Source organism: Nomascus leucogenys, chromosome 6 (genome assembly GCF_006542625.1).
Source record: "Nomascus leucogenys isolate Asia chromosome 6, Asia_NLE_v1, whole genome shotgun sequence".
NCBI lineage: Eukaryota > Metazoa > Chordata > Mammalia > Primates > Hylobatidae > Nomascus > Nomascus leucogenys.
Window position 1 is genome coordinate 4,768,589 of NC_044386.1, and position 25,532 is coordinate 4,794,120.

General features: G+C 44.3%; 1 protein-coding gene across 1 annotated transcript in view; it reads left to right on the forward strand.

Moving 5' to 3' along the window:
* The window catches only part of ADAMTS16 (ADAM metallopeptidase with thrombospondin type 1 motif 16), a 163,485-nt gene that overhangs the window by 109,734 nt on the left and 28,219 nt on the right, over positions 1-25,532 (forward strand). The window lies entirely within an intron of this gene.

The window sequence follows — 25,532 nt, forward strand, 5'->3', positions numbered from 1 at the left end:
TCTCTTAGCCTGCTGTCCTGTCCACTAGTGTGTGCTTTTCTTGCCGAATGAAACTTGCTGGAAGAACCCATCACAAGGCCTGCCAGTGGGGAAGGGACCCTGGATTCCTCAGTGCCTTGCAAACATACAAGTGTGAGGGCTGGAGCCACAGAAAGCCAGGGCTCTTGTCATCCGCTCTACCCTCACTGCTACTTCCCCTAAGAGTTCCTAAACCCAAGCTTGGGTTCTCTGAGGCAGGAGGTGGGGAAGGGCCCCTTGAGGCAGCCATGGTCCTGCTGCACCGTCAGGAGCCATCACGTCTGGGCAAGGCCTTCATCCCTCTAGTCTTCACTTTCTTCATCTTTACGTGGGACACGTCACAGAAGGTTGTGAAAACTGTTGCAGGATTTTTTTCAGGCTCTTTGTTGGACTCCCAGCAAGGGTGCCTCATCTACTTGGCCTCCTGAACTCAGCCCCTTGTGGGAGGGAGCATGTGAGCAAGTGAGTACAGGATCCAGCTGGTCACTCTGAAGACACAGGAGCAAGCTCCGTGCAGAGCCCGCAGCCAGACCAGGAGTGTTGCCTGGAGAGGAACACAGTGGTACACAGGCAAGGGTGCCCGTGACCCGAAATCCTCAGAGGGGGTGTTAATGTGCTGATTAGCTCTTTTAGTTCCATCGTCCACAGCCCAATGGACGAAGGTGTGTTAGCAGCTCAGTCAGCCCCTGACCCTGTAGTGTGGGGCAGCTGCCCTCCACCAGCCGGGGCAAAGGGCCAGCCTTTCTGGTACCCACACTCAGTGGGCCCTAAGCTCTTGTCCAGCATCCAAGAAGAATGAGGTCATGCTTGACCAATGAAGGATGGTAAGGGCGGAGAATTTTATCAAGCGATAAAAATAGCTCTCAGCAGAGAGGGTAGCTGGAGAGGGGATGAGAATGGCAGGCCGTCTTCTCCCAAAGTCAGCAGGTCTCCTCCCCCAAGTCAGGCCATCTCCCCTCTACCAACTCAGCCTGGGGTCTTTAGAGGCACAGGATGGGGGCAGGCCAGGCCATATGTACTATTGGAAAGGGCAACATTCGCTTGCTTAAAAGGCATTATTGAGAAAGAACCAATCGGAAGAGAGCAGGCAAACAGGAATGGAAGTTCTCACTCTGGTCTGTAGGTTTCAGCCTGTTTTTGGCTTGAAGTTGGGGTTTCACAGGGGACCTGCCCCTGTCTGCCTAGGATTTCTCTGCCTCCTGCCTCTATTAAAAACCACCTGAGATCACATATTTACAGAATGAAATTCTAACTCCAACTAGATCTTTCAAATAGCTCAAGGCACTCAAAGACTTAATACAAGATAATCTAATACATTTTGATGATAAAGATCCACAGTAGCTGGCAAATTGATCCCAAGTTTGCTGAACTATGCCTCAAAAGCATGAAGCTGGGTACTCTCCCTGAGGCAATAAAATACAGGAAGGTGGGAGGCACCGTCTCTTTTTGGAGGTGTTATCTCTGGTCTCTCTCTCAGTAAAGAGAAGGAGGTCACTTACCAATATTTGAAGGGCCAGGACCCCTCTTGCAATCACAGTAAGGAGGACACCTCCATGGAAAGATCTTGTCTTCCCAACACACCTGCCCCAATGTGATCGGGGACCTGTCACCTTATAAAGCCACCAGCCCTGCCTCAGCCACGTTTCCTGAACCACCACTTCCCACGATCGGCTATCGAGAGAGATGCAGTCAGAATTTACACAAGAAGTAAAGTGCTTAAGATGCAGCACACTGAGGCGTGGGACACCCTCTGGGGGACTCTTCACAGTGTCAGCCAGGGCCTGTGGAGTTGATGCACACACACGACGATGCTCCACAGCCCTCAGCTGTCCCTGAGCCAACCCTGTGGGCCACTGCGGGAGAGCTGGCTGCTGGCCTTTCCCACCCAGACAGGCCTCCCCAGCCTGTGCCGAGCTCCATGACAAGAGCACAGCCCACTCACCAGGGGCTCCCTCTGTGCCTGGAATGACACACCAAATACAGACACACCTGCATCGTTTAGGAAATAAACCCCATGGCTGGCTGAGGCAGAATGTAGCATGGCACCATTGCCGGCAAAAGTGACCTTCCTGTCCGAAGGAAATGGAGGCCCCTTGCTGAGTTGTGTCAAAGACAAACAAAGGCAAACACTAGGTAAAGTGGTCAGGACAGATTTTAGTCAGCAATCCCTGCTGCAATAGGGGAAAGATTCTGGCCCGAAGTGAACTACCTTCGATCAGCCCAGCAAGGACTGGGCATTTTACAGGGAGACTAGAAGACGGGAGGGCAGAACCAGGGAGAGTTGGGGAGGTGAAGAACTGCAAAAAGCATGAAGAAGGGTTGGTCCTTGTGAAATCTATCTCGGTTTGCCAACTGGCGATCATAGAAGTGAGGCTCCCACCTTCCCACAGAGACTGGGAGACAGGGGTCCTATCCAGGTGTCAGCCAGAACAAACAGGAAATTCTTTGGGAAGCCTTGAGATTTCTCAGACAGGCACTTTAAGAGGGGCTGGGGTTATCTTAGGGATGTAGCCTTGAGCTGTTAGAAACCATGTTGGTGTTTGTTTATGACTTTATAAGCCAAAGTGAGGCCTTGTGGTGAAGCGGGCTCAGAGGAACCTGGCTAGAGTTTGGCCAAGGACAGAACGTTGTCAACTGCTGCACCAACTTGACCTCACATCCCCTGCTCCCCGGACAGTGGGGTCTGCCTGTGTTCCAGTTGGTGTTGACATCACTGTGACCTTGATTGCAGGTCCTTGCCTTGCCACGTGGAAGTCGGGAGCATCACTTCCTGTGCCGAATTCCTCTTTCCATGCTGTGTTTAGTCCAAGTTTGGTAAGGGAGAAGCATCTGTGGCTCCTCAAGGCACCTAGTTACCAGTGCTGTGATGTGGGGAAACCACTAAATTAGACTTAAAGAAGTGTGTGTGTGTATGTGTGTATGTGTGTGCATGTGTGACTTTCACATGAAGGAGGGACTAGAGTAACCTGTTCCATGTGGGAGTAAATCCGTCAGGATGCTAAATCTCAGGGTAATTGGAAATGTTGAGTGCTTGAATGCTATTTCTCAAGCTAGTCATGTTAGTGGATCAAGCATACCCTTGCAGTCTAGTCGGCCCCGGTCTACTCTGTGAAGCCCATCTAGAGAGAATGCTAGAGAAAACTCACCCCAACACAGGAACAAGCTACCAATGTCTGGGCTCCTAATTGTGTGCTTTGAGGTATCATATAATTCAGATATGAAGTGATAGTTGGGACACCCCTGAAGAGGCCCCTTTGCATCTGCAAACCCCACAGGACCAGGCATAGAAAGCAGGAGAGCTGGTGACCCCAGGGCAGCAGAGAGAAGCAAAAGCAACAGCGGAGGGGAGCAACTACGTCCTTTGCCTAGGGCGGGCCTCCGCCCTACCGCATGGGGAGAATGCTGGCAGCTGCTTCAGTTCTTTCTTGGAAAGAGCAGAAGAGTTCATTTAAATCATGGTTGCCCATTGTTGCAATCTGCTTGTTGGTTGGTTGTTTTCTTTCTTGCCGCCTCCCCCATACTGCCCAAAGGGCCGTCCTACTTGACACTCACTGCAAGAGGAAACCTGGGAGTTTGGAGATGGCTCCAGTGGGAAGGGAGCTCTCCTCCTCCTGGGGCTACTCTTCCTGGTGTTACCCAGACTTCTTCTTCAACCAAACCTCAGGTAGAACATGCTCAACAGATTATGTGGCGCTCATTTACTGTCACTCTTAGTGGTTTGCTGTTTCTATATCATCTCACCCTGTTTTAAATCTGTCAAAACATCACTTTCCAAGCGAGACCATAATACAATTATTGAATTTCAGTAATGGAAATCTAAGCAGCCTTATAATAATAATATAATAATATGCAAAATTGCCCTTACCACCAACCATTATCCAAGAATGACATCCTCACCTCTTGTATTCACTTAGATAAATCTTTGTTCCTGGTGCAGAATTTTCATACTAACTGTGGAAAAATCTCTTTGGAATTGAAACGGGAGGACCTCCTTTTTCCCCCTCGCAAGGTGTGCGATGAGGGCGTGGCTCACTTCTTTGGTGGCCCACTGCTCAAACCTCTACAGGGAGCAGGCAGATGGGCAGGTTGTGGGGCTCTGACCCCACAGCAACGTCTGTGGGTGAATGTTTACAGCTCCTGAACTCCCAGTGGGCATGTGTTACAGTGTGCTCTTCTAATTTTGACATCCCTGGACAGCTTGTATTAATCAGCTCAATTAGACCCTTTGCCTTATCCCAAGGACAGAGGGCTTTCTGTATCCTGGATTATTATTGCCTTGATGTGCTGGAAAAACTGGATCACACGTGGGCTTGGAGAATGAGTACCAGGTTTTATTGAGTGGAGGTAGCTCTCAGCGAGGTGAATGGGGAGCCAGAAAGGGGATGGAATGGGAAAGTGGTCTTTCCCCTGGAGTTGGGCTGCTCCGCGGCTGAGTTCTCCTCCGACCGTCCCAGACAAACTCTGGTTGATGGCCTGCCGGCATCTGCTGGTGCCTGTCAGCATGCCCCTCCGCTGATGTGTTTCTCTCGATGTCAAATGACTTGTGTGTTCTTCCACCAATATGTTTCGCTCGACGTCCAGCCACTTGTCTATGTGCTGGCTACCGTCTCAGGGTTTTTGTAGGCACAGGATGGGGGCATGGTGGGCCAGGGTGGTCTTGGAAAATGCAACATTTGGGCATGAAACAGAAATGCCTGTCCTCACCTAGGTCCATGGGCACAGGCCCAAGGGTGGAGCCCTCATCAGGGACCCCGCCCTTCTCCTCCCAGCACTTCCCTGCCCCGCTCCCATATCAGAATCAGATCTTTGCTTTGTCCACTGACACATCCTAAGGGATGAGAATCGTGCCTGGCTCATGTGGGACCTCAATAGGTGTTCATAGGAGACGTGGATGAACCATGGTCCCATGAGGCAAGGAAGAGACACTTCAGGCTTGCGGTGTGGCCTTGGGGAAGTGGCTGCACCTCTTTATGCCTCAGTTTGCCCAGCTGTGAGATGACAAAAAGAAAATGTGTGCAGTCACATCCCAAGATTATAAGCTCTGTGACCCCACTCTCCCTTGGGGCTGTTCTGTAGAGAAGCTTGACAGATCCTGTCTGGATTGCCACCACTGAGAAATAGGCACTACTCAGACATCATAAAGCTTCTGGAATCAACTGTTCCTTAATACATCTAAACCACATTTGTAAGTTCCCACATATCTCCCGTGTAAAGTATCTGCCTCACGTCAGCCTCCCTCAGGAGCTCCCCTGGGAAGACCCCAAAATAGGAGCATTTGCGGTATCCTTGACTCACCGTAGCACTGCAGATGAAGATCTCATCAGACACTCGATCACCACAGCTCCTGCGACTGCGACTACTACTGCTGTGGTCAGTTTGTCAACACTAAATCCACCCGTGGGATCCTTCCAACGCACCTACCTCTCTGTTCCTTGACTGTCCACTCAAATGGCCTCCCCTGATTCAGTCTCTCGCTCCTGCCATCAACAATAACTGCCCAGAGGTATCCCTCAAGGTCCATTTCTCCTTCCCCTCTTTGTTAATAGAAGCCGCTGCCCCGTACACTGCGTACACCCACCTGCACAGGGATCCCGACTGGACACTGTTTCTGTCCTCCCGGGCTGAGGTCTGGCCCATGGGATGTGAGCCTGTGTCCTCCATGCCGAGCCCTCAAGAGGCAGCTGCTCCTTCCTCTTTCTCTGCCCACCTCTGTGGCTGCAGCAGGGCCTGGCCTTAGTGAGCAGCTGCAGCCCCTCGGGCAGGGGTCACCTTCTAGGGGAGCGGAGGACCAAGACAGAGATAGCCAAGCCTGGTAAACTGGAGAAGGACTGTGCTCCCCCCGCCCCATGGCTGCCCACCAGCTCGGACTCGCGCAAAGGGAACCGTTCCCTCCCTTGTTAAGCCATGCCTGCTGGGTCTAGTTGGTGCAGCTCAGCCACATCCTGAGCTCATACACACCTCACCTGTGACATCTCAGTCCTGAACACCCCTCCCCAGACAGACCATGCCTCTTGTCATGCAGCTCCTATGCTTCAGGATCCACACTGAAGTTGTCCTTCTGTCTCACTGGGTGGCTTGTCTTCCCACCGCTCACTGCCCAGGACCCCAGAACCCCCACCCAGGCCAGAGTCCATGGCAGTGCTGGAACCCTCCCCTCACCAGCGCCTGAGCTGCCTTGCTTCACCCTACCTCCCCTATACTGTCCTGGTCACCCCAGCCTGAATACCCCCAATTCTTGACCCACTCTGCACATGGAGCTCAGCAGTAAATGCTACCCCCCAAATCCCATGTTCTCACTCTAAAAGTGTGGTCACCCAAGGATGGTACACAATCCTTACACCTGCCCCTGGGTCACTTGCTCCCCACCTCCCAGGACATTGGGTTCACATCATCTGCGATCTCCTCCGTCTCCCTGCCCCACACTCTCCACCTGGGACCTCAGACTAAAGAGAAGGAAGCAATGACCAGCCCTTCCTCTTGCCAGAATCTCCCTGTGCCTCCAACCCCCCTGCTCTGCCCTCCCTCCCATCACAAGGGCAGATGGTCCCGAGCCTCTGGAGGAGCCTTGGGAAGTTACTATTTTTTCCATGTAAGGGACCCATTTCACCCTGTGGTTCCTGTTGTTTTTCTGGCTGGGTCTCCTCTGCCTCCACCTCTCTACGCTTGGTCTTTCTGGTATTGAGAGATTTGGAGCCAAAGACATCTCTGCGTTCTGCTGTGTCCTATCTTCTACACTTGACTCTTTCAAACACGGTTTAATACACACATGCTCTCAAGAGCACTGTGTGCTGGAAGAAAAGGTGCAGTTCAGCAGCAGAGGGCCAGGGTAGGGGAAGCTGGAGCTGATGTATCCGACAGCAGGTGGAAGCATGAGACTGAGGCTGCCCCAAATCCACTTCAGTCAACCCTGGAGCCCTCCACGATGGCACCCTTTGACATGTGCACCTCATATTTTGGAATGTTCATATTGCCCTCTGAAAGGGGAAACTTTGAGACAATACGGAAGCCTCTCTGTGAACCCAATGCCATGCTTTCCTGTCTGGGAGAATATTAAGGAGAACCAAGTGGATCTCCCCGTCCATTGCCCACAAATAGCCGGGGCCTGATCGCACGTGGGGCTTAGTAAATTTCTGTCTCACAGGAGAAACAAGATCTCCAGGCTCCCTTCCCACAACTCTCCTGCACTGGAATTCTTTCTATGGAGTGGCCTGGTTGGCAGGGGTTATGTCCATGGGCCAGAGTCAGACAAAGGTGCTGGGCGGCATTGCACCTTGTCAAAGGTGCAGCCGTGACACTGCCTGCCTCCCTGGGCTCGACCCTGCCTTCCCCACTTTGGGCATGATCCAGGTCTCTTGTCTCCTAGGATAAGGTGAGGATTCCACGAAAACGCTCTCAGGTGTGATAAACACTCACTAAATCTTGGCTATGATTATTGTTGCTGTAAAAGGAGAAACAAATTCACAACAGTTATGTATTTAGTCTATAAAGCAAAACTATCCATGGCAAAAACACAGAATAATTGGACCTACATGGCATATATCAACCCTTGGGGATTGTTGTTTCATTGTATTATTTTAACAATTGAGTTGGGAACATAGATTTTAATTTAAAATGTTGCTTTACTTTTCTTCTGAAATGCAAAATATATTTCTATTATGTCCTGGATAGTAACAATTTTTTGTTCCTGATGAAATGGTCAGGAAACCCGTGTTCCGTTTCTCTGAGGATGGTGTGCGTCTTTCTTACTGAATTCTGTCTCCCTGCGAGGCTTCACTGGCCTCTAGGCTGCAGGTGCTCCGAGCTGTGTCCTCAGCAGCCTGGCAAAGCTGGAGCCGCAGCCCCGAGGGAATAAGCTGCACTCTCCTTCCCCACAGTTCGTATTGTGTCTGACACTAACTGAGGCTCAGTGAGGTGTGATCTGGTGTTTCATGTTCAGCTTAGAGGAGGGTCCCACAAGGATTGAGGGGTGGAACCTGTAAAACATTTTAATCCACAGCCTTCTCTGTTTTAACTTCAATGAAAACAGAAACCTGCTGTGCTGGCCGGAGCCCCAGCCTCCTCCTCGGCACCCAGAGGCCGTCCTGCAGCCTTGCAGGCTCCTGCAATTGCATTGCCAGATGGGATCCCCTAAGTCATAAATCTCTGCAGGGGGCAGGGTGTTGGGTGTCTAGAAGTCTTCTTGCTGGAGATTCTCTTAAAATGGCTGTGCAGCCTTGGCCCGCAGGAGTATCCTGGAGAAATAACAGGCATCAGCAATTCCCACCTGCTCCTCCTGGACGGGGTGGCTGCGCAGCCTCTGGCTCCCTCTCCTCCCGCTCCTCCCTCACACGGAGCCTCCTCCCTGCGCGGACACTGCCCAGACAAGCAGCCCACGGCCCTCCTGTGGCTGCCCCGTCTCCATCTGCATTCTAGCATGAGTCAGGCCTTTTTATCACTTGCTTTTGAAACATGGATGATAAATCACACAAATATTTATTCCCTTTATACTTCTCAGTTTATCTAAATGGAGTGGCTCTTCGGGTCATTCATCTTAACTCTCGTTTTCTAAGCATTAACACTAATCACACACCTTTCTGGACAGGGGATTGAAGATACAAGAGGAAATGCTTTCCAGATGGTAAATGGAGACTTCCCCTCTGTTTTCAGGACTCTTCTAGGGATGCCAAGTAAGGGTCTAGATAATGCTGAGTAAGAGTCTCGATCACATATTGTGATCAAATGCTTTGTTTTCTCTGTAGCCCCGTCTCCACTTGGTATTTGGATGGCTTGTTCTTCTTGCTTATACAAACCCATTAGTGGAATAATTCCTTTTACAACCAAGATACATGGGTCCATAGCTCTGCCTGCTAGTTGCACACTCTGGAAATGAAAGATAAGGCTCAGCTCAGCAGGGCGGCTTTGTTTCCACTGCTCTCCTATAGAAACATTTGCAGTGAAAAGGCGGGAGCAATTTCCTTTTCTGTTGTTTCTTATCTCTTTTCGATCTGAGGCTGTGAAAATACTAATCACCCAGTAAAGCACAGGTTACCAAGGGAATGAAAAGAAACCTGGTTGCTTAGGAGGTGTTTGCATAGGAGAGGGTTTTGCTCACAGGAATGCTAGAGAAGTGAACATCTCGGTTCATTTAATTATCTAAGTAGCTGAGCGTTCCCAAGCAGCAGGATGGGCTTCCTGGGAGTGAGACCCGCGCAGCCCCCAGGGCTCCCTGCTCAGAGGAGCCTCCTGTGTAGTTTTATTCTTGGCTGTTGCTGATGTGAAATTCCAAAGGATTTTTTTTTTTTTTGAGATGGAGTCTTGCTCTGTCACCCAGGCTGGAGTGCAGTGGCGCAATCTCGGCTCACTACAGGCTCCGCCTCCTGGGTTCACACCATTCTCCTGCCTCAGCCTCCCGAGTAGCTGGGACTACAGGCGCCTGCCACTACACCCGGCTAATTTTTTTTGTATTTTTAGTAGAGACAGAGTTTCACTGTGTTAGCCAGGGTGGTCTCGATATCCTGACCTCGTGATCCGCCCGCCTCGGCCTCCCGAAGTGCTGGGATTACAAGCGTGAGACACCGCGCCCGGCCTCAAAGGATTTTTAACAAGGGGCCTGGCACGTTTGTTTTGCACTGGGGCCCACAAATGGCACAGCCAGGGTGGCAGGCAGCCCCACTTCTGTGTCAACATGGCTTTCTGGAATATTTGGGGATTGTATTAGAATGCTTGGTGTTTTAGCAAATCTACTATGCATTCATTACTTGAGTTCAGGAAGCCGTTCTATACTGTTGTCATATCATGGATGTGAGCCTCAAAGGTCCACGGGCAGTGGTTCTCTGCTGTTACTTTCTTTGTGCTTCTGGAATGACAGCCAGTTTTACTCAACTTTGGAGTACTTGCAGGGGGAAGAAGTACCGTGAGGGGCCCTTCCAGAGTCATTAGAGCTTCGTTCTCTAGATCCCAAGGCTTCCCTGCTCTGCTGGGAGAGAGCCCAGTGGGGTGGACACGGGACTATGTGTCTCACCCACAGAAGCCACCGTGCTGAGACCCACCTGATTGTCTTTGGGTACCTGTTTGCCCTCCACTGTGCCCTTTGCAAAGACATCTAACCAATCTCAGTCTAATCAGGGAAACCAGAAGGGCTAAGGCCCCTCCAGAATGAGTGCTGGGCCTGGCACAGTGGCTAACGCCTGTAACCCCAGCACTTTGGGGCAAGTGGATGGCTTGAGCTCAGGAGTTCAAGACCAGCCTGCCTGGGCAACATGGCGAAACCTCAGCTCTACCAAAAATACAAAAAAATTAGTTGATGTGGTGGCACATGCCTGTGCTCTCAACGACTTCGGAGGGAGAGGTGGGAGGATCACTTGAGCCCAGGAGGCAGAGGTTGCACTGATGGCACCACTGCACTCCAGCCTGGGCCACAGAGTGAAAACCTGTCTCAATAAATAAATAAATAAAATAAAAGATAAACGCTGTTAGGGAGCTGTTCAGCTACAGTGTGACGTCACCAGTTCAGGTAGGAATGCCGTGACTCGAAACTGTCTGATCACCTCAGTGTGCTGATTATGAGGTATAAAAGATGACACCTTACTGTATCTCCCCTGGGGAAAATGTGACTTCGCACCAAACCAATGAGCTTGAAATGTATTTAAACAGGTACAGACATTGGCCTGCATACATCTCTAATGAAAGTCAAGTGATAACTATAGACAAACACAATAAACCGTAAGCCAGACTAATTGGACTTATTTCAGGAAACACTGAAAAGTAACATAGAAACCATTGCAGAAGCAGTGGGGATACAACATTAACTTTCTAAATTTGAATGTGTCATTGTACATCTAGAAATGTGCCTTAAGTAGTCCTGTAAGGTATTTTGTACTTTGAGTTTTTATATTTTGTTCGCTTGATTTTCATTTTGTTGTATGTGTATGTGTTTTGTTTTATTTTATTTACTTATTTATTTTTGAAGACTATTTTTTCCAGCAGTTTTAGCTTCATTTCATAGCAACATTAAGCAGAAAATAAAGCGTTCCCATATATTTCCTAGGCCCACACTCGTCCACCCTTCCCCACCATCAACATTCCCCACCGGAGTGCTCCATTTGTTAAAATTTATGAACCCAGGTGGACACATCCCTATCGCCCAAGTCCGTAGTTTACATGGGTGCTCACTCGTAGTGTCATATATACCGTGGGTCTGGACAAATGTATTCTGACATCAATCCACCATGGCAGTATAATAAAGAGGAGCTTCACTGCCCTGCAGATCCTCCGTGCTCTGCCTGTTCATCCTCCCTCCCCACCAACCCCTGGCAACCACTGACTTATTTACTGTCTCCACAGTGTTGCCTTTTCCAGAATGTCATATAGTTGGAATCATACAGCATGTAACCTCTTCAGACTGGCTTCTTTCACTTAGTCACATGCATGTAAGTTTCCTCCATGTCTTTTTGTAGCTCATTTTTTCTTAGCATTGGATAACATTTTATTGTCTGGATGCCCCAGGTTTATTTATCCAGTAACCTGCTTAAGGACATCTTGGTTGCTTTACTTTTAGTACATTTTTAGTATTTTATATGTGTGTGCATGTGTATATATACATATATATATGCCTACATACACACACAGATATATATGTATACACACACATGTATGTATATCATCCATATAAGAAAGGGCAGAAAGATACCTTGTGAACTAAAGAATACTTCTGGTTTTCAGGAAACTTAGCTGGTTATTTAGGTTAAATCATTAAATTTTTCATAATATTTTCATTACTCTGTTTTCTGGGACTCAGTGTGTTTGGCTCTAAAATTCACTGAGATTTCCCACACTGAGCGTAACTGTCCCCTAATAATTAAAACCATGGCACATGCTGGCCGGGCGTGGTGGCTCACGCTTGTAATCCCAGCACTTTGGGAGGCCGAGGCGGGCGGATCACGAGGTCAGGAGATCGAGACCACGGTGAAACCCCGTCTCTACTAAAAATACAAAAAATTAGCCGGGCGTGGTGGTGGGCGCCTGTAGTCCCAGCTACTCAGAGAGGCTGAGGCAGGAGAATGGCGTGAACCCGGGAGGCGGAGCTTGCAGTGAGCCGAGATTGTGCCACTGCACTCCAGCCTGGGTGACAGAGCGAGACTCCGTCTCAAAAAAAAAAAAAAAAAAAAAAACCATGGCACATGCTTCAAATATTTTGGAATGAGAATGCAAAACAAACTGGTGGGCAGATAGAATAGATAGCTTGCATTACAAACCTATTTATATCTATGTCCATGCAATTACTGCAAATGTACTAATAAGTGCTTCCTGAAATATTTGCTGAAAACTGCAAGCTTCATTCAGAATCAAGGTTCTGGGGTTGGAGGGAAGAACACAATATATTGTTTTTAGATACAGTTAGGCACCATTGCTCTATTCTCTGACCCATCAATAATTTAGAATTGTGATTCTTTATTTCCAAATATATGGAAGCTTCAGGGTACATTTTTTTTCTGTTATTTAAAGTGTTCTTATATTGAAATCAAAGGAAGTTTTAAAGTTATCTTATTTTTGGCGTTTTTGAGACTTCCTTTATGGCTTAGCAATGGGAGTTTGTTATAAATATTTCCCGTGAGAATCAAGGAATGTGTTCTGAATAGGGTTATTCATATGACAACTAGATCAAATTCCATAGTTATTTATTTAAATCTGTTATATTCTTATATTTGTCTACTTTCTCTGCTTCTGAGAGAAGTCTATTAAAATTTCACATTATGATTGGTTGTTTTTCCATTTTTTCTCTTAGTTTAACTTTACAATTGACTTTAAAATTCCACTTTGTATTGTTAGATAGTTATAGTTTCTGCATAAATTGTTCTTTTGTTATTAAGCAATGACCATCCTTATTTCTAATCTTGCTTTCCAATTTATGATTTATATCGTCTGAAATTAACACTATGGGCACCAGCTCCATTTATTATTATTTTTTTGACCTGGCCTACATTTCTTAATTCTTTTTATTATTAAATGTTTGTGTCATTAGGTTTACCTATGTCTTTAGTAAATAATATTCTGCTGGATTTTGATTTTATCAAGTGAAGAATCTATTTTTTTTTTTTTTTTTTTTTAGACAGCGTCTTACTCTGTCACCCAGGCTGGAGTGCAGTGGCGCAATCTCAGCTCACTGCAACCTGCACCACCCGGGTTCCAGCAATTCTCCTGTCTCAGCCTCCCGAGTAGCTGGGATTACAGGCACGCACCACCATGCCCAGCTAATTTTTATATTTTTAGTAGAGAAGGGGTTTGCCATGTTGGTCAGGCTGGTCTTGAACTCCTGACCTCAGGTGATCCACCCATCTCGGCCTCCCAAAGAGCTGGGATTACAGGCGTGAGCCACAGTGCCCAGCCAAACCTATCTTTTTTTAACATAAGCTGAATCTCTTCTTATGGAGTGTGGTTATATTTGGATTTAGGTCCACCAATTTATTGTATGTCTTCTACTTACTATGTCTTCTTTTCTTCGTCTCATCATTTCATGTCTGTGCTCATTTCTAATGAATCTGTAGAATTGTCTTTATTGTCTTCCATTTCTACTACTGCTGAAAGTGATATATTCTTCTATAAGACCACCACTTTCTGATTTAAAATAGATAAGACAGACCCGAGTATAAATTACTGTAACTTGCTAAATATCCAGGATTACTCACACATGATTATCTTAAAACTCTGAGAGATAAGTAATTTATACAAAGAGCTAAGTGAGCTGTGATGAGCTTAAACTGAAGATTAAATCTTTTTGCAGACCTGTGATGCAGTGTTGCTAGATTTTCTGTGCACATTCTCCAAGAGGTGTTGGAAAGCAGCAGGCCAAGAGCCAGACGCTACGCAGCAGACACACTAGCATGGAAGGTCTCTGGGGAGGCTGGGCCAGCGAGCACGAGGGTAGGCATCCCTGACTCACACAGTGGGACTGCTTGCATTTGGAATGGGGTCAGCCAGGACTATTGAGCCTAGAAACAGGACCCAGCACAACTGGCCCCAGAAAGAGAACATCTCCCTCAGGGTATGACCACTGGCCTCGTTTTTCTCTTTTTTCTTGCTAAAAACAAGAAACAAAACCAAATGAATGAAAACACAAAGAAAAAAACCTGCTTCATTAACCCTGTGTTTATTAAGAATAAATATGTTTTAGTGTCACGATTTCTTTCAAGATACTCACCTAGGCCTCGTTTTCGAGAGCATTGAAATCTGTTAAAGAAAACCTGGCGAAACGCTGCAGTCTTTTAAACCATGCTTTGATTCTGAAAATCGCAGATCCTAAATGTGTTGGACATGAAATTTATGAAGATGTCACTAATTTAGAATTTGTGACTCTCAATGAGAGTTGGATTGAAATCTCCCCTTATGCTGTCTCCCAGCATGAGGTTTGCTAATGTAATTTAAAAGAACAGTCAAATGCCAGTGGAAGGACAGATGCTTCAGCCACATCACAGAAGAAAACCAGGCTTCCTCCCCGTTGACCAAGACAGCTTTTATCAGGGAGATTATATATACTACAGCATGTGTTCAGTTACTCAGCAGATCCTTACTGAGTGACAGACAGCCCAGCACCTGCCACGGACTGCATGGTTTGGAAGTGGCCCCTGAGCTATAGGGCCAACGTGCTAGAGAGGGGCGGCTGCTCACCAGGCTGACCAGTGAACGCACAGAATCATTTCAAGGTTTGAAATGATTGCAGTCATCATAAAGGAAGACCACAGTCTTCTAGAATGCGTGGGTTTGTCTGGATCCAATGCAAGGCAAGAATCCATGCAAGAATTCGCCTCTCAGCTCCAGCCACCCACATTGTCCCAGAGTCTGATTTTACTTTTACGCCAAATGAAATTTCAATAATTAGGACTTTTTCATTGTTTTGATGCATTTGTGATATATTTCCTTAATTTACAAAGACTTAACTGGGTGTGGTGACTCACACCTGTAATCCTAGCACTGTAGAAGGGTGAGGCCAGAGGATTGCTTGAGGATAGGAGTTTGAAACCAGCCTGGGCAGCACAGTGAGACCCCAACTGCACAAATAGTAATAATTTTAAAAATTAGCCAGGTGCGATAGCATGCACCTATAGTCCTAGCTACTCAGGAGGCTGAAGCAGGAGGATTGTTTGCACCTGGGAGGTCTAGGGTGCAGTGAACTTTGATCATGCCACTGTCCTCCAGCCTAAGTAACAGAACAAGACTCTGTCTTAAAAAAAAAAAAAAAAAAAAAAGACTAAGGAGAGGTAACAAGAAGAATCTGTTTAAACTGTTAAAATTGTTAAAATTCAACATTTAAACTAAATTTAGGTTTTTATTTCTTACATCTATTATTTCAGTGAACTTTTTGAAAATACTCTTCTTACAAGGGTTAGCCCTAAATTACATAAGCTCCAGGCCTCACAAAACCTCCAGGATCCACTCAGATAATAGTGCTTATGATGATGATAAAAGTTTTTTAAAACTTTTGTATTAAAACACATTTTAATTTAACACTTCATTTCTTATATCAAAATAATCTCATTTTGATCAAAATCAAATTTAAAGTAATCAAAATGTTTGAAGAGAATATGAGTAAATATTTCATAATATTAGAGTATTAAAAACTTTCTAAATATATCATGTAAACAAGAATCTATTAAGGGAAACTTCATTACATAACACAAATATAATGTGTAACAGCAACAAATCAGTGTGTCTGGCAAGATGCTACAACAAAATCCCATGATTGCTACACAGAGCGCGAAGGTTATGCACTGAGGACCAAACAGTTTATCTCCCAAACCAGGCCATAAATTTTGTATTTAAAACGTGTAGATGCAAAGACTGGGGAGTTGGCCATTGGGGACTGTAGAGTGAGAAAAATACCAGGGACATGCTTAACCCACCACCCTATTGGGTGGTTTGTAGGCATTGAATGTAAATGAATCCATATGAAAGTGTATTTCACGGACTCTTATTTTTACCTTATTAATTTTTCTTGTGTTGTATGTGTGCATTAGGAAAATATGTAAATATAGACACGTATGTGTGTGTGATAAAAGTGAATAATGTGTGTTTGAGTGTGTGCATACAAAATACAGAAAACGAAGGCCCTCGTGATGAGTGTAATAACGTGACAAGTTATTGCATTACTATGATGAGTGTGATAATCCATTGGTTTGCTCAGAACAGTAGTGGTATATGCTCACCTGTTGCGCCTTTGTTGGCTAGCAGCCTCCGACCCTCTTGAGTGGCTGGTTTGAGAGATAAACTGTTTGGTTCTTGATGCATAACCTTCTCGCTCTGGGTAGCAATCATGGCAGTTCATTGTAGCATCTTGCCAGATACATTAATTTGTTGCTGTTACACATTATATTTGTGTTCTGTAATGGAGTTTCCCTTAACAGATTCTTGTTTACATGACACATTTAGAAAATTTTTAATACTCTAATATTATGAAATATTTACTCATATTCTCTCAAACATTTTGATTACTTTAAATTTGATTTTGATCAAAATGAGATTTATTTTGACATAAGGAATGAAGTGTAAGGTTCCCAGTTATTCTTCCAATGCCTACCAATCTGTTCCAACGCCATTTATTGAAGAATTTATTTTCTCTGCATTGAGTTGGAAGGCCAGCCCTCTCCTCACTTAAATTCACGTGCGGTTCACAAAGCCTGACTCTCCTTCCCTGCCCTTCCCTGTGGTGCTGGCTTCTCCTCCCCACTGTTTCATCCCTGCAGTGGTTCCTAAAGCTTACTCCCCAACAGGGAAAGCCCACCTCTCAACACTTGTCTTTCTTAGAAGGTTTAGGGCTCTTCCTGAATGTTTTATCCAGAATAAATATATATTCTTGTTGTCAGGTTTAAAAATAAAAAATAATCTTTCTGAAATTTAGGTTGGGATTACATTGTATTATTAGATAAATTTAGGCAAAGTTGAAAACTGAAAAACTTGGAAGCTACCTATCAGAAACCATTCTTAAAAATGTTTACTTTAGTCACTGTTTTTCTCAAGAACAGTTTATAGATTTATTTATGTAGGGGAATATAAGTGTATTTATTTTTTCCTGAATAATGTTTAATAATTTTTATTAATATCAGAAATAAAATTTTATATTTTATTTAGTATTATTTTTATAGAGTAAAACATCCACTGTGTAATCAGATCCTAAAATTTTATATTTTTACATTTTTTCAAACAATAATCATGTATTTTAATATCATAAGTCAATACTGATAATTTTGGCTTCCCTCTCTAGCGTGTATATCTCTTGTTCACCCCTGCCCTTAGTTTAATGGCAATGACATATATTTCTAAAACAATACTACAATGTATTTTTTCCTGTCCCTGATCTCAGTTGGAATGTTTCTGCATTTTCACAATTAAGTGCTGGCTCTTATTTGATATGTATCACCTATTACATTGTAATTTTCTATCTGATTATGGAAACATTCACTTATTTCCATCTTCTCAGCATGACTAAATTTTTGCTCATGGCTTTTCTCCTACATAACTATTCTATAGTGGCCTTGGAGAAATTGTAAAAAAAGAAGTTGACAAATGTGTTTTTTAAAGTTTGTGACAATCTGTACATAACACAAGGAAGAGACCCATGCCTCTACCCCCACCTCACTCCCAGAAAGCCCACAGGACACTGTCACCTCAAGCTCTGTGGCTACCAATCCTTGGTGACTATTTCTTTTATCAAGAAGATTGGCCTTGTCCAGTCACACAGGATCCTGGGCTCAATAGGCAAAAGGTGTAAACTCATGAGACCCCAGAGTCACAGTCACAGAGGATGCTGAGTGTTGACTGATGTTCTGTGTCTTTATGTACATGACACTGTGTTAGCTCCATCAATGAAGAACACTTGAACCCATGCACATTTCCATCACTCAAAAGAAGTGAGCAGTCATGACTTTATATTTGTGAAGAAAAGTGCACCTCATTCTATAGCCTTAGGTGAATGAAGCTTGGGGTGTGTGAGTAATTAAACCATCCTTACACTCCTGTAATGAGCCCCAGTTGATCTTTATGTATTCTTTAATGGTCTGGTGGCTTTAATAGTATTTTCTTTATAATTTGTTATACATTTCATAAGATTGGTCTATGATATTATTTGTGTGTTACCTTTCAAAAGATGTCTTATATTTCATCTAAGTTTACTTCTTATTTGAATTATTTCATTTTTTCTAATGTTTACTTTTCTTTTATAGCTTTTGCTATATGACTGTCTTCTCTTTTGTACCCTTTGGTTATTTAGAAAACATACCATATATTTCTAATACTACTAGAGTTTCCTCTACAATTTAAAATCATTGCTTATGCCACTCTTTCTTGATTTATTAATGTTACAAATTAAACTAAAGCCATAAAGACCTTCACAGGAAAAATAAAACTATTGGCACATTTCTACCTCTTTCATTTTCTAGTCTTCTCATTTCAGTTCAAGCTCCAACCTTTGTTATAATTGCTTGCAGTTTCCTTATTTCTGTTTCACTTTAATATTATTTTTATATTGTGTACCTCTAATCTTTCAATAGTAATGCATGTAAATTCTGTTTTACAGTCTTGACCACAGTTGTTCCGGTTGAATTGTCTATGTAAGTGGATCCAGTGGCCTTGCCAGTCCTTCTGTGCCATAGCCTTTCTGATTCTCAAGTTTGATGATATAATCTCCCAGCTCAGAGAGTGAGCATCTCAGGAGTGTTGTTCAGGAGGGTTGCTCCTGGATTTCCTGGCTGCTTGCTGCTTCTCTGTTGCTCCATGCCAGCTCCTGTTAATAGAATTCTGTCTTCTTTTCTCCACTTGGTGTCTTCATTGAATTCTCACTCTCTTATGTTACCTGACAGTGTAATCACATTTTGTGAAATTGATTTGCTTAAGTCGGTCTTCTTCCAGAATATTTTTAAAATTTTAATGCCATATACCCTTTTCATATATGTGTTTTTGTAGGGAGGGGTTTGTAATTTTTCTGCAGTTTCCATGTGAGGTTTCTTTTTTCCCAACTCATTCTGACCAGGGACTTTCCATACAAGTCATTTATAGACCAGAAATGGAGCTGATCTCCCCGCTGCAGGCCTTGTTCCTCTGGCACACTTATTCTGAGTGCTTTAGGGAACAAATACCAATGGCTTGTAACAAGAATAGTGCTTTTGTTTTGGTTCTTTTGAGATGTTCACAGTTTGTCAGCCTTTATTTGATTTGGGGAAAAGGAATCTGTACTACCTCACTTGCACCATCTCTCCCAAATGACCACCATGATGTTTAATATAAAAAATAAGTTTCAAAGAGATGTGTTTTGTTGTTTTTTTTTTTAAATAAAGCTATCAAAGAGTGGTCCACACCCGTCAAATAATTGTATGGCCTTATAGTTACCAAACACATTAACTCAGAATCTGGTGTGTTGACCAACAGGAGCGTGATTTCTCTCTGAAAACCATGCTGCCTTTCCACCTGCAGTGAAGGATGCCTGTGAAAGGTTTCCTCAGCACTGGCAGTGGCCACACTCTCCCAGTGGCCATTGTGCCCACATCTGGGGTGCGCCTTTAGTCTGCCTCTGAATGGTGGGTCTCACAATGTTCCAAACTCGGGTGCAGCCCTGTCTGCCTGTCTGTGCTGGGATCCTGGCTCCACGACGTGCTCCTGCCAGCCTTGGGCACATTTGTTAGTATTTCTGCACCTGTTTATTAATCTCTGAAATGTGCGCAATAATCAAAGCTACCTCACAGATTTGTTGTGAGAATTAAAAATTTCATGCAGCTAAAGCACCTCATTAAATACTAGCTATTAGTATTACAGGAACTCTGTAAACTAGAGGGATTTGAACATTGGATTAATTAGCAGGGATCATCTGACTGTAGATGGTTCAGAGACTTGCATTAGATGTTGATTTCTTTAAGACAATGAGATTTTTCACTGTCTGTTCAAGGCCACTTAATGCCTTTTAGCTCATAATACACAATGAACTGTACATTAGATATCTGCATTCAACTCTCCACTAATGTCAGCAATTTCAGATGCCTTCACTTCTTCTTCTTCAGGAGAACCTTTTCTTTACTTCAAAGAATTGAATTTCCCCAGTGCTTTCCTGAGTTTGTGAATGCTAATGCAATTCTCTCTTGCAACTTGTGTGTGTGTAGACTTTGCATCATAGGGCATTTCAAGGAAGACATCACAATATGGCCTCAACTACCCAGACACTGCTCCTCTGTTCTGCATATGACTCTTCAGAATGAATTATTATAAATGCTACATGGGTTGGCTGCTTTCCCATTTAAACGGGATGAACTAGAGAACGAGGTCTTTAAATACAGCCTTTCTCTGCCCCCAACTCGTTGTAACAATACTGAGCATATGTGAAACCACTGAAATCTAAAATAGAGTATTTTCTGATGTCTATATTTATATACATAAATACCACAGAATCATTAGGCTCTTTTGCAGCATAGACCAATAAATTATGCCAACGATAATACAGCTAATTTCATTAATGAGATACCAGTACAGTATATTCCTCCTCATATTCCCTTAGTTTTCTGGACCAATGTTTTTAAGAGCAATAGATAAATATGACATTGTCAACATGATTCATTTGGTAAGTTTTGTGATGTAATGGCTAAAGCTTTACATTCGGAGTTGATTCCAAAAAATGAAACAGTAATTGTTGTTTAATTATTTAGCTGACTAAACTAAATATCTAACAATATTATTTAAATATTTTAAAGAGTTTTTAGCCGGGTGCGCCTGTAATCCCAGCACTTTGGGAGGCTGAGATGGGCAGATCACAAGGTCAGGAGATCAAGACCATCCTGGCTAACATGGTGAAACCCCGTCTCTACTAAAAATACAAAAAATTAGCTGGGTGCAGTGGCGGGTGCCTGTAGTCCCAGCTACTCGGGAGGCTGAGGCAGGAGAATGACGTGAACCCGGGAGGCAGAGCTTTCAGTGAGCCGAGATAGCGCCACTGCACTCCGGCCTGGGTGACGGAGCGAGACTCCATGTCAAAAAAAAAAAAAAAGAGTTTTTATAACTCTTTAGTATGTGCTAATATATAGAACCTACTTGATGGGAAAAAGATTCAACCAATGAGTACCTAAGACTTAGTAAGAAAATCAGAAATAACTAATCTGAAGTTGTCTTGAAGAAGAATGAAGGCATCTGAAAGGTAGTTTCAAGGGACAGGAGTCAGGAGGTTACATAAATATTGTTCCGCCTACTCAATATGTTCATTTCCTGGAGCTGATTAATCTCCTCCAAGTGCCACAGTGTGAAGTCCTTCCTGCAGAGAATGGAATTGTTCCAGACTTACCAAGAAAGATGACTCCGATGTCAAATGTTAGCCATAGACTCTTGGCAGACCCCTGGCCTAACAGCACCTATCAGCCAGAAAAACTGTCTGCAGCGTGTGATGCCTTCACACCTGAGTCTCATCGTGGTAGCTATTTGAAAGCTTAAAAGATAAAACTTACAGATTCTTACGAATCATTGTAAAAATTCAAATCCTATGTGGAAATGACAGTATTCCTGAGTCTGCTGTCATTTCAACTCTTCACTTTTCAGTTCTTTGCCTAGACCCATCTACAGAGGCCTATACCTCATATGCCTCATCATTCAGTTGCCATTGACTGCTTTCACCAATTTCTTTAAAAGCAAGGAAATTCAATTCCCAGTTTTGTTTAGCATGAGCAAGCTAACCACGTAGAAAGCGACGTAGAGAGTTCGTAAATCCAATGATGTGACCAAGATATTCTCACTGCCTGACAGTAAAGATTGTCCCTGAGGCTCCGGACGGGATATTGATGTTGGTTTCACGGACGGTGTCAGCCTACTTGCGAATTTGATCTGTGTAAAATATGGATTCAATCCGCTTCTTTGGTTTCTTTCTTAAAACCCATTAGATTTATGGTGATTCCTGGTGACCCTGTCACTGAAGACTTTGCATAAAACCTTTGTGGATGGTCCTAACTGGCCAGTCCTGCTCGGCCCAGAGCCTCACAGCCCCCGCACTCGTGGAGCTCAGGAGCCTTAGGAACCACGCGGCTGCAGGTCAGCCTCAAAGCATCCAGGTTCGCTGCAGGAGGACACCTGGAAACAATTCTCAGAAAAACAGTTCAAGAGCCTGGAGAAGACCATTTCTAAGTATTAGTCTCAGAGTGAACATCCAAGAAATCCTGACGCGAAAATGCCAGAAAAGCCGGAAACTAGAGGAGGAGGGAGGCCATCATTTTAAAATCCTTGTCATAAAAGGAAGGAGTCGCAGCGGGGAGGGTTCACGTCTGTGATAGAATGGGAAACGGACAGTGTTCCCAAGAAAACGAAGAGCCGAAGAACGGAAGCCCATACACAGTTGCTAGTGAATCCTCTGTGATTTAAATTGCATTTCACACCTTGAGAAATGAATTAAACCGTCTCCTGTGGGAAGGTCATTCATTTCAAAAGAAAGAAAAATGAACCACGTTACTCATGAAATGTTTAAATTCCTGTTAGACACAGGCTTTCCCTAGAATACCACGTAAAAGGCTCCAGTGAGAGGCAGGAAAAGATGTTTCAGATGTTATAGGCAATCTAAGTGTGCATAATGACTAAGGGAAACCTGTTTGGAACAATCGAGGCCCTGAATAACTTGACGCTGATTCAATACTGAATCATTCAGGAATTTTTGGAAAACTTCTCCGAGTAGATAATCAGCCAGAAAGTAGAAATACACAACTTTTACCAGGAGTAATGAACTCTGTACTTATCTGGGTATAAAATAGATAGGCATCACATAAATTGCCATTGTCCAGTTAAAATAGTCAAGCCCACAAAATTACTAAATATATACATTTTTTTCTAGGTCATTTTAGAGCTAAGCAACATTAAATTACAAACTCACATCAGATTTTTCTCCAGCTGACAAGCCAGCCTTGTAGAAGTTGTATTTATCTGGGAGCAATGCAGCACAGTGGATAAGAACCCAGGCTCACTGGGCTCCTTTCCTGATCCTGCCACTCCAGCTGTATGATGCTGACCATCAGCAACCTCTGTGGCTGCAGACAGGGTCCTCGGTGTCTCTAGCCTCAGCTTCCCCGTTCGTGAAATGAAATTCTAACAGCATTGCCCCGCAGGGTTGTTAAGTGGGCTAATGCATGTGAATGGGTTACTTGGGGTGTATTGTGTGCTTTAAAAGGAACCAGAACTGGTCATGAGAGTCCAGGCCCTGGAGCTGGGCTTCCCGGGTGTAAATCCCATCTCACACCACTTACGTCGCCTTTCTGCACTTCACTTTTAGGAAATAATAGCATCTGTCCACATCATTGGTTTGCCGGGAAAATGAAACCAGTCAATAGATAATAGAAAAAAAAAGCTTAGTGCCCTGCCTAGTATTTGGTTTGTCCTCCAGGAGCACTGATTCTGCGTGGCTGTTAACCAAATTCATATACTACATGTAAGGTGCGACTGGTTTGCTTTCTTACTTACTGCAATATTTGAAGCCGTCTGCATATGCTTCATTTCATCCCTTAAGATTTGCAAATATTTTGTTAGAACTTCAGGCGTTAATATGTGGGCTTGTTGTTGTTAGTTGTCATTGCTGTTGTTTCATTGTTAACATTCCCAACAATGGGGTCATTTGTCCTAATCTGGTAATCCATGATAGCTAGGCTCAACATAGGTATCAAACTCCAGCAGGTCTATCTTGTAAGGTGTCTTGGGTGCTGTAAAAACACCAATTGCTTCCTGGTTTTTGCAGATATGTCCAATTTGATTATTCATAAGTAGAACTGATTAAATCAGCAGGTGGCAACCTATGGGCTGTGCGCCAAGTGCAGCCTGCCATACCTGGTTGTGTAAATCAGGTTTCATCAGAACAGTCAGGCCTGTTCATGTACATGGGGTCTCCAGTGGTTTTCTCACTGCTGCAGCAGGGATGAGTCCTCGCAGCAGAGATCTCCACCAGCCTGAAATATTTACTATCTGCCCCTTTAATAAGATATTTGCCAACTTTTGGGCTAGATGAAAGCATCCTCCAGCAAAATGAGTGTCTTCATCAAAAGTGCTGTCTCTACATCACCTTTCAGTCAGGGCAAAATAACATTGTTAATGGCATGGCAGCCATGAATTTCCAAGTAGTTCAGAAAATCTAAACCTAGTTTCAGTCTACGGTCATCTCATTATTAGCACGCAAGTATCTGTCGTTGACTTAGATGATGTATTGTTTAGTACATTTATCTTCTCAGCAATTTAGGAAACATATTTCCTTTCTCAAGAAAATGGCTTGTCCTCAGGATGGGAAAATCTCCTGAGGTAAAGAAGCAAGTCAGATCTGAAATCATCAAATCTGTGTAACACACAAGCTTGTGTTCTTGCAGCTGGCTTTCACCTAAACTGTATGAGGAAGACATTTCCTAGCCAGCTGTTAAAATGTCCAAACGAAGTCAGTGGTCTCACGATCACAGTCCATGAACTTTGTGACAGAAAGGCCACTTCTCCCCTGGGAATGTTAATAAGGTGTTTCCCAGGCCGGGCGCGGTGGCTCACGCCTGTAATCCCAGCACTTTCGGAGGCCGAGGCGGGAGGATCACCTGAGGTCAGGAGTTTGAGACTAGCCTGACCAACATGGTGAAACCCTGTCTCTACTAAAAATACAAAAATTAGCCGGACGTGGTGGTGCATACCTGTAATCCCAGCTGCTCAGGAGGCCGAGATGGGAACTTGAACCAGGGAGGCAGAGGCTGCAGTGAGCTGAGACCAAGCCATTGTACTCCAGCCTAGGCAACGAGAGTGAAACTCTGTCTGAAAAAAAAAAAAAAGAAGGTGCTGCACAAAATAGAGGCCCCAAAATTCTTGTTTCCATGCTGCAGTGCGCTTCAGCAGCTTCTCTTGGGAGTTAATCAAGTTTTTAATATCATTTTTCTGTTTGAAACAAGGGATTTGTAAGAGGCACTGGCAGTCTTTTCTTTCCCCTTGTAAACGTTCACTGCGTAGGACCTGAAAGGCCTGTTCTTCCCGCTGTGACCACTTGCTTTCATTCTCTCCCCAGACGAGGTGGAGAACATCTGTGCGGGCTCTTCCAGCATCATTGAGATGGCGTTCACTTTCTTTTCAATAGGTATAAATAAATCTGTCCAGTTACCACTGCTTGGGAGCATTTTTTTCTGCATTCTTTCAACCTCCCCGTCCTTCTAATTCTAGAAATTCTAAAATTTCTCAGTAGTTCTTGTAAGAGTAAATATTCCAAAATCACATCATTCCATGTAATGGCCATATCATGACATCATTTTTACCCATGCCAGAAAATCACTAAGAGGCCATACAACAAAATTAATGTTTGTGTCTCTGTGATTTTTTTTAATTCATATTTACCGGTCAGGTCTTTAGTGGTTCTTTGTTGATTTTCAGAAGGGATGTATACAATAAGTATAAAATAATACCACTATAGGAAAACGTGGCTTTCCCTCTTGTACACAGGCTGAGGGACTGAATGTCGGGAGTCCTGTGGGCCTCATGTGAATGAGCTCCCTTTCCCAGGTGAGGGTTGAGGAGGAGAAGAGGCAGGG